This window comes from Tupaia chinensis, unplaced genomic scaffold (assembly GCF_000334495.1).
Source record: "Tupaia chinensis unplaced genomic scaffold, TupChi_1.0 Scaffold145156_1, whole genome shotgun sequence".
NCBI lineage: Eukaryota > Metazoa > Chordata > Mammalia > Scandentia > Tupaiidae > Tupaia > Tupaia belangeri.
The window spans coordinates 55,647-64,898 of NW_006205016.1; the positions used below are offsets into that span (position 1 = coordinate 55,647).

The 9,252-nt window shown below is 36.5% G+C and overlaps 1 long non-coding RNA gene across 3 annotated transcripts in view; it reads right to left on the reverse strand.

The window, feature by feature from the left end:
* LOC102481833 (uncharacterized) overlaps positions 1 to 9,214 on the reverse strand; it is a 25,409-nt gene extending 16,195 nt beyond the window's left edge. For all 3 annotated transcript variants that reach the window (XR_003547775.1, XR_001369691.2, XR_337298.3), the window contains exons 1-2: positions 5,420 to 9,214; positions 3,805 to 3,894 (exon numbers count right to left, since the gene is read on the reverse strand). This is a non-coding gene — a long non-coding RNA (uncharacterized LOC102481833). The remainder of the gene's footprint in view (positions 1 to 3,804; positions 3,895 to 5,419) is intronic.
* Between the last annotated feature and the right edge of the window lie 38 nt (positions 9,215 to 9,252).

A 9,252-nucleotide genomic window follows, 5' to 3' on the forward strand; every position in this document is an offset into this window, starting at 1 on the left:
TAAAGGGAAGCTAAGGCCAAAAAAAGTAGTTCCATCCTGGAACTAGGTAGAGAATCATATATTTCACTGGGGTTCAATATTCATTGACAAGAATCCTGAGACTTGATCTGTCATTTTGCAGTCCAGTAAAACGTCAAGATATTTTGGACATAACCAAGTAACATTGCCAGCTGGCTGGTTTGAATGCTCCAGCATGAAGCAAGTCACAGAATAATCACAGCTAGAAAGCATATTAATAATCATATAATCCAATATTTTCATTCTCTAGTGAAACTGGGAGCCCTGAAGATGACACTCCTTTCAATGTTACACAACTAGTAGGTGTCCAAGTGGTACTTAAACCCATATTTTCTCTCAATTTAGGATTCTTTTAACTCTGGAGTCTATGTATGGACTCTCAAGAGTATGAAAACTTTCCATAAAACTTTAGCAATATTTTCATTTCACTATAAAGACAGTCTGGATCAACTAGATGACTACCTCATAATGGAGAATTTCACTGCCAGATTAATACCAAATGGTCTAGTTTTGTTGCCTGGAACTTATACAAAACAATAAAGGCAAACAATACATAAATGTGTTTCATGCCAAATGAAAGCCAAATAGCTTCACTATGTGCACTAACTTTAGCCATATTTTTATTTCACTATAAAGACAGTCTGGATCAACTAGATGACTACCTCATAATGGAGAATTTCACTGCCAGATTAATACCAAATGGTCTAGTTTTGTTGCCTGGAACTTATACAAAACAATAAAGGCAAACAATACATAAATGTGTTTCATGCCAAATGAAAGCCAAATAGCTTCACTATGTGCACTAATAACAAAATTTTACAGCAGCTCAAAAGCGGCAACTTGGATCAGTGTATCTATTAGGTCATCGGAAAAGTCATGATGCATTCTTACATAAAAAAACAGAAAATGTGAAAGTACAACCATGCCACATTCAAAAGTCATAATACTATAATACTAGTACTTTAGTCACATTTGTATATGTTACCACTAATTTGTATATGTGCTGGGTTTCTGAGCTGTATTATAGATCTAGGCAAAAAGATTTACTCATATTTTGTTCAGATACTTTAACAAAACACTCCTATAAATCTTAATGATCTATAATAATTTTTTCTTTTAAAGGAAATTTTAATCAAAGATAGCAAAATATTCATTGTAGAACCTAAGTGGTGGGTTATATGGGTATACACTGAATTACTCCTTCAATTTTTCTGAACATGTTCATAATAAAATTTTGGGAAAAAAAGAGAAAGTTGAGAAGAGCTCCCTACTGTCAAACTTATTATACTCCTATTGTCAAACTTATTACGCACATTTCAGAAACACTGTCTCAGATAATATCTAATATAAAATATTAGAATTATGCTCAACACAACTTCATGTTATCTTGTTACTAACCCATATGTGATGCATATGGCAATCCTGTTAATCAGAACACTTCTCTATATTAGCACAACCAAATTTCTTGAATAAAATTAAAATGTTGAACATTATACTTGGGTTATAACTGCCAAAGGAAAAAAATCTACTCCTTGGGTCTTAAATAGGCACTTTGGAAGACTAGCAGAAGGTCAGGAAATGGACCTTCCCTATTTCACATTTGAATATGTCTTTCCTTTCCTTTCCCACCTCCAGTGTTTGCAGGGTCCTTCAGCTCTTAAGAAAAAAACTGAAAAACATCCATACCCAAGGAATAGTTTACCTGGCTATATCACAGTAATTTAATCTAGAAATGAACAACAAAATGTGGAGTTGGAGATAAACTCAGATTCTTAAGATCAAAGTTTGTTTCTCCAACCTAGTACAGATTTTGAAACTAGCAGAAACATTTAGGTCAAAAGGGTCATTTCTAGTTTAAGAAAATTTTAATCACTCTGCAACTAAACTCTTCCTAAATTTAACTACAGAAGCAACTGTCAAACACTCAACTACCCTAATATTAACAGAAAAATCTCCCATCCTCATCTGACTTCTGTTAAAAGTAGGAGGTAACAGATAAGCAAGAAGAATCTATTGATCTATGGGACAATGATTAAACTTAGAGATGTAGGTATACCCAAGTGACATGGCCAGCCAGCTGATTCAAATATTATATCACTAGACAAATCACGAAATGATCATAGCTAGAAGGGTTCAATATAAATAGATGGGACATACATCTCCTTGTTCTTGTCAACCGAGGTCTTGAAAGAATGACATTCCAGTAGCCAGAAGCAAACATTAGCACCCAGACTGCAATTTCTTTTTTTGTTTGTTTGTTTTGGAGAGGTTTTTGCTATAGGGCGCGTTTGCTCACCAGACAGAGAGAGACAGAGAGACTGAAAGCGAGAAATCACCCCCCAGGGGGGATGGCCACAACACCATCCTTTCTCCTCCATTCTCCTCTCCGGATCTTGGGCACGCACACATATGCGCCCGACATGAGTTTTAAGCCACTGGGTCCGGGACACGGAACTGCGGTGGACTACGTGGGAGTCCAGCGACTTACGCTAACTGCGGGTCCCTCAGACTGCAATTTCTAATGTCATTCTCCAGTAAAAGAAATTAGGGCTCCTTAACAAAATGGCTGATTCTAGGACTGGGCAGGAGATACACACATGAGCCTGGAGGCATCTTATATTAGTGCTAGAAACTAAGAAAGTACTCAAAAAAAAAAAAAACAAACAAAAAAAACATAATGATAGAGCCATGTCAAAGCCAACTGTAAGAATTCCTAATGTTCAAAGTTGGAACCATTTGAACAATAAATAAAGTAGTAGTGGTTAGAACTCAGAGTATAAATAAATTCATGAGTTCATACTGATATAAACAAATTATTGAAAAAATAGATAAGCTGGAGAGAAAAGACTAATCTCCTGTGAAGATTTCCAAATTATTTATATAAGTATTCTGCCTTCAAGGGGATAGAGTGTAACTCCTCACTCCTTAAGTATTAGCTATACATAGAAACGTTCTCTTAAAGAGCACAGTACAGAAAGGGAGAAATAAGGGGCAATTTTACAGTGGAGAAACAGTATCTCAGGTAATTAAAGGCAGCTTCAACAGTGAAAAGTAATGTTTGTTGTGTTTTTCATAAATAAGACTGGCACTCTACCTCTATGGTTTTCCTCCCACTCATAAATCCAATTTAATCAAGAAGACATCAGACAAATCCCAATAGAAAGGCATTCTGCAGAATACCAGATCAATTGGTAATTCTGTGTTCCAGATTTTGCTAGAGTGGGTCCCATCATTGCTTGTAGTTCCATGTAAAGCAAATATGGATTTAATTTGTAGTCAGTTCTAAAGTTGAAATACACAAGGACTCTATAACCAAGTTATTTGTAATATCTAAAAGTTCTTTTTAAAATGATGTCAGCAATTAAAATTGTTCTTCTTATATAGCAACAGATTTTCTAGAAAGAACTAGTCAATCTTCATTAGTCTTAGTCCCTGAAAGCAGTAGTTCTCAGCTCCAATGGAGGAGTCTTTTTCTGAAGGCCTGTGCTTTTGCTTCTCCTCAAATTCCTAATATTTTTACAGTACTCATCAAATTCTTTCCAATAATGTTATGATAGGCTCCTTTCTACATCTTCCATAAAAGAACATATACCCTGACAGAAAGCATATCTTTGGTTTTGCTATTTATTCCAGTCCCTGAATAAAAATTTTATGAACTAACACAAGGAATACCTAAATTTTGAAGATGCCCACATTTGCACATTTCCTTTTCACAATTTTTAGAGATTTTCCTTATGGGTAGGGATTATTTCAAGCAATGAATTGAAATACAATAACAAGATTCACCTTTGGCTGCTATCTAGCAGGCGTCAATTCACCCCAAATTAAGCCATCCTTCCTCTTGAATCAGGATACAGAACAGCTCTACATTCATCCCTTTAAAACAAATTCCAGTAACATTTATAATTGCATGTTGATTAAATAATTTGATTAATAGCACTAAAAAATTCCATAAGCATAGACCAGTGTTTCTCAAATTGGGGTGATAAGAACCCTGGGGGTTTGTGGAAATATTCTCTTAGATCCCCAAGTTTTACATGAATTGTATAAAACATGTCTTTGACAAAGATAACTTGAAACTGGAAAACATGTTCTCCTTTCAAACAATTTTAAGTCAGTGATCCTCAAAACACATATTCTTTAGGAGCTCAGAAAACTTTATTCTTTTAAAAGGTGTTTCAATTAAAAGTTGTTTTTTTTTTTTTTTTAAAAAAAAAGGTGTTTCATCCTATAGCATGACTTGAGTTTGAGAAATAATGGCACAGACTTTGTTTCCAAGGTTCAGGACCATTATGTATATGATCCCCAATCTGCCAGACAATGACCTCAGGCCTTTGGGGCAGGGAGAGGAGACAAGCTATTAAGAAATATGCATATGAATTAAAATGAGTAACAAGAGAAGCCCAGCTCATTGCTCTGGCTCTTGTTGCTCCTGATAAGATGCACGGGTATGTATTTTAAAAGTTTTAAATTTTATGTTAAAGAATATTTCTTCAGCTGGACTTTTTGTGTTTGTTTTACATAAAAAAGGCTAAGCTTTTAGCTTACTGAAGTACACATTTAAAAAGGTAAAAGGAATGAGCACTTATAAACTACATAAAACAGGCAAGAACAAGGGTCAAAGTTTTCTACTAAAACTTAAACTGTTTCCACTGTATTCCTGGCAAAAAAGATTCCAAACTTAAAAAAAAAAAATCTCTGATCTGGATTATTCATGGTCATCTGTTCTTCGGCAGAAATACAATTAAAAGGTGCAAAGAGCCAAAGTATCAGGTCTATACCTCCACACCTAAATTTTGAAAAGCTCAACCTTATGAGATTTAACAATCACCAATTTGCCAGTCTGGGAGGGAATAAAGCCACTGTATAGTGGCTGGGTCCCATCTCTCTTAATTTCCTTTCATGTCTCCAAAAGAGATAGCAAACAAATGACATCAAAACAAACTAACTGTACTATACAGATGGCTACAATATTAATTACATCCTGGCTCAAAGAGAAAAAGTAAATCCACCTCCATCTTCAAGTTTATCCTATCAACTTTAAACCCTAGCAGGCTCCCTTTTTAAAACACTACTACTATAATTCACATAAGACAACTTTTGATTGTCATTTCCTAAAGTGTACTTATATTAACTCTTTAACAATACAACCGTCTCAGGGATGAAATAATAGAGGATTATTTCATTTCTATCCCTCACTTCAGTGTAATTTAGCATAGGGCTAGGTACACAATATTAATTCTACAATTCTGTTGGTTAACTCATATGTGTATATAAACTGCAGATGGGTGAGAAGAGGGAAGAGATATACTAGACCCTCTGACTTTTTTATGGGTGTCATCTAAAAGAAAGCAAGTAGAAGAGGAAAAATATTATTTAATAGCTACAAAATAGTACTTACAGCATTCTAAAGAGCCAGAGACTCTTCTTACAGCTGTCCAAGGAGCTAGCAGTGCAAACTGCACTCTGAGCTGGGCGGAACTTTTGATATCCTTCTCAGAAAAATAGTGCATCCTTTTTCAGTGATTAAAAAGAACTGCTGCTGTGATGTCTAGTTATTTGCATCAGCAGTTCCACATTAAATACTCCTTTGCCACAAAATAACCTGTATACTAGAGGCTGGGATAGTATTCATTTTTATTAGGCAGCTATCTTACTGTTGAAATTTATGTCCACAAGAACAACTAGATCTTGGCTTATTTTTCTTATAATATAAAGTGAAGAAACTGGTCCCATCATTTCTAAGATAAGTCACTCTAGAGTGGTGCTTTAAGCTATTTCACATTATTAGCAGAATTAAAGTGAATTCTATATGATAAACTAATTACAAAGCTTTTAGTATTACAAATACTTCTCATAGCAACCCTAATTACATTTTCAAAAGAGCTTCAGCATAAATTCTCTCATCTGTTCCTCTTTATAGCAATCTTCTTGAAATAACTATGGGCTGGTGCTCTATATGGAGAAATTTAAGAATTAGAAAGTTTAGGCAGTTTTTCTAAAAATGAATGATGGTACAACCCAAACAAAGATACTGGACTTAAGAATTCCACTCTAGAACTCTTTTGATACCACTAAAATAGCAAGAGTACCCCCCCAGCCTATCCACAGACCTACCACCCTCAGTAAAATGAGAGACACTGGTTGTCAAGTACATAGCATAAATGGATTTCTGGACCTCGAAAAATAAAAAAAATAATGACCAGGTTTTCAATTCCACCTCACAATCCAGATGTCTTCCTTAAAAAAATAAAAAGATCAATAGCAACATTTCTGGTTATACCCTGGTAACCAGCATTGTATAATAACAATATACAAAAGAGAAGAGGAGAGATTTTTAACCAAGTGATCTGCTTTATAAGGAAAAATGCAGAGAATGTATTAATCTTCCTTCCTAGGGAGACAATTTTCAATGGATACTGTATACTGTATATCAAAAACCCTAAATAAAGGGTGGTGATACAACTCCTGGTCCTGACTTGCCTTGAGTACTTCACACAGTAAAGTATTAACAGACGTGGACAAGAATGGTTCTCATCCCCAGAATCTGACAATAATTGGAACTAGGATTATTAACAGATGCAGGAAAAAAGAGTGAAGGCTCATTACCTAGTTCAGGCCTGCTTTTGACAGTCAATACTGCACAAACGCACCGAAGTGGGAGAGAGATCTTGGACTGATGGGCTGACAAATGGGACAATCAGTACTGTGTTCATTAATAACACAGAAGAGACTTTGGGTAGTCAACACTACTCGAAGCAATGCAAAAGAAGGGGAGAGGGCATCCCTCCATGTCTCATGGGCAGTACCAAGGAAAGTGTAATTAAGACATTACAGCAATACAAAGTGGTAAACCAATCACATAAGGGATTGCTAATTTTTTTAGGTCCAAGAGAAATTACCTTGCCCAGTCAACAATTCCCAGCAAAGAGGAAAAAGAGGCAGGGCATGGAGAAGGGGAGTGACAGGGAGTACAATCTGGCTAGATGCATGGACACCTGAGCATTAACAGTCCAAATTAAAGGACCAATGGCAGATAAGGGATTGGGAAAGGGAGACCTTGTATAAAGGATAAAACTGGCTACTTGGGATTTTATATCCTGGAGCAACGTAACCAATGCAATGGGTTGTTGTTCAATGGACAAATGCAGGGTACACTGCAATATTATGCTTTATTATACCATAGGCAACTGAGGTAAGCTGCTTACATAACAAGGCCAGGGAGAGAAAAATATTCGGTAATTGTCATTGTGCCCATTAAAAATCCCAAGAGAATTTTTGGGTGGTCAGCAGCCCCTGCAATAATGCAAAGGAAATGTGAGGGCATAGTATCCTGGCCTCACAGAAATGTGCATGTATAATTGCACATATTTTCATTAACAATTCAAGGAACCAGTACCCCTGATGTATGCAAAGGGAATAGGGATGATCAGTATTTTCAATTATTGTTATTGCTGCAAATTAACTGGTGCAAGACCTGAGGTTATGAATAGTTAGCAGTTCTCAGCATCAATCAAAAGGTAGTGGTATGAGCAGAGTCATTTTCTAATATACAGGTCTACAACCAAAACAATCATGCACTCTTTAGAAAAAGAGTTTGTTCACAGTTAAATGCCCCTGATCTAAAGGGGGTATGAGATGAAAACCTAGTCCAAGGAAGAGATTAAAAATTGCATTAATTCACATTAAAGTCTGAAATAAGAGGCACTGGCTGAATAGCATGCCCCTGCTCTAAAGCAAAGGCTCTGGGTATGAGACATGCTTAGAAAATTGTTTGTGCACATGAACTTTTCAACTGAGTCTTCAATAGTGAGCAAGGAAGTAGGTGGGATTGTTATGCACTATGCTAACCAAGAGCAAATCCATTAACATATATTAACAATCCAAAAGAAGAGGGTTTGGGTTATCAGTACACCTTACTGTACTGCAAAGGAAAAATGAGAATATGTCCTTAGTTTACTGACCAAGAAAAAATAAAATTTCATATGGTCCACTAGAAGGGACTTTGGGTGAAAACAGCAACCCCTGCAATAATGCAAAGGAGGTACAATGGTTCTGTTAAGTGACAGGGCTGCAGACAACAGCAATTATATACATTAACTATCAAATTGAAAAGGGTATTCAGCAGTGGGCCCCACCTATTGAAAGGTATAAGGAGTTAAGGGGTGTGGTTCTTGTCTAGTGCACTGTAACCCAGACACATGTATTATGCACATTAACAGGCCAAGAAAAGGAAACTTAGGAGGCAGCAACCCTGTATACTGCAATGGAGTGTGAGATGGTAAGACTTTGGTTACATAGAATGAACCATGTCACAATCATGTACATTAATATTCAAGGGACATTGTTAGATAAATTAAAAGTACACACTTTGAACACTACAAGTATCTTAATATAGTCGGGACTCTGCTGAACAGCAGAGGGAATTGAGGGAGACTCTTATCGAGTGCCAGAAACATGGACAAGAAAGCAGGGCTTAAGGATCCGTGCCCAAGCTATACCATGAAAGGGATCTGAGAGTAGGCTCTTAATCAAATGGGCTGTCCTGTATATATTTATTCACATTAATGTCCAAGGCACATGTTTGTGATCACTTATAATTGTGCACTTTGTCCATAATACAAGGGTTTTATTAAGTGGGTACTTTCTACTGGGAAGGATAGGAAAGTAGAGGTGGAAGGGAAAAGGGAAGTGTCAGGGGAGGGGAAAGAGGAGGATTCCTGGACAAATACAATCACACAAAAAACAAGCCAAGAAAATAGGGATCAGCATCCTGCTATACTGCAAAAAGAGTCTGAGAGTTGAATATTATTCAAATGGATAATCCATGTGCAATTATGCATGTGAACTTCCAAGATACATGGTTGTGGTCACCTTATAATTGTCATCTTGACTGTCCAAATGTAGGGATCTTAGGGAGTGGTTACTTCCCGCTAGAAAGGACAAGAAGACAGGGGTGGAAGGAAGAGAAAGTGTCTGGAGAGAGAACAGGGAATGATTCCTGTAATAGACCACAAAAGGAGGCCTAGGAAAAAAAAAAAAAAAAAAAGGAGGCCTAGGGATCAGCACCCCTGCAAGATTGTTAAAGGGTCTGAGAGTTAGATCTTTTTCAAATGGATGACCCATATGCAATCATGAACATTAATGTCCAAGGCTCATGGTTGTGGTCACTAGCAATTGTCACTTTGACTATCCAAATACAAGAATTTTATGGGCTAGGTACTTCCTGTTGAA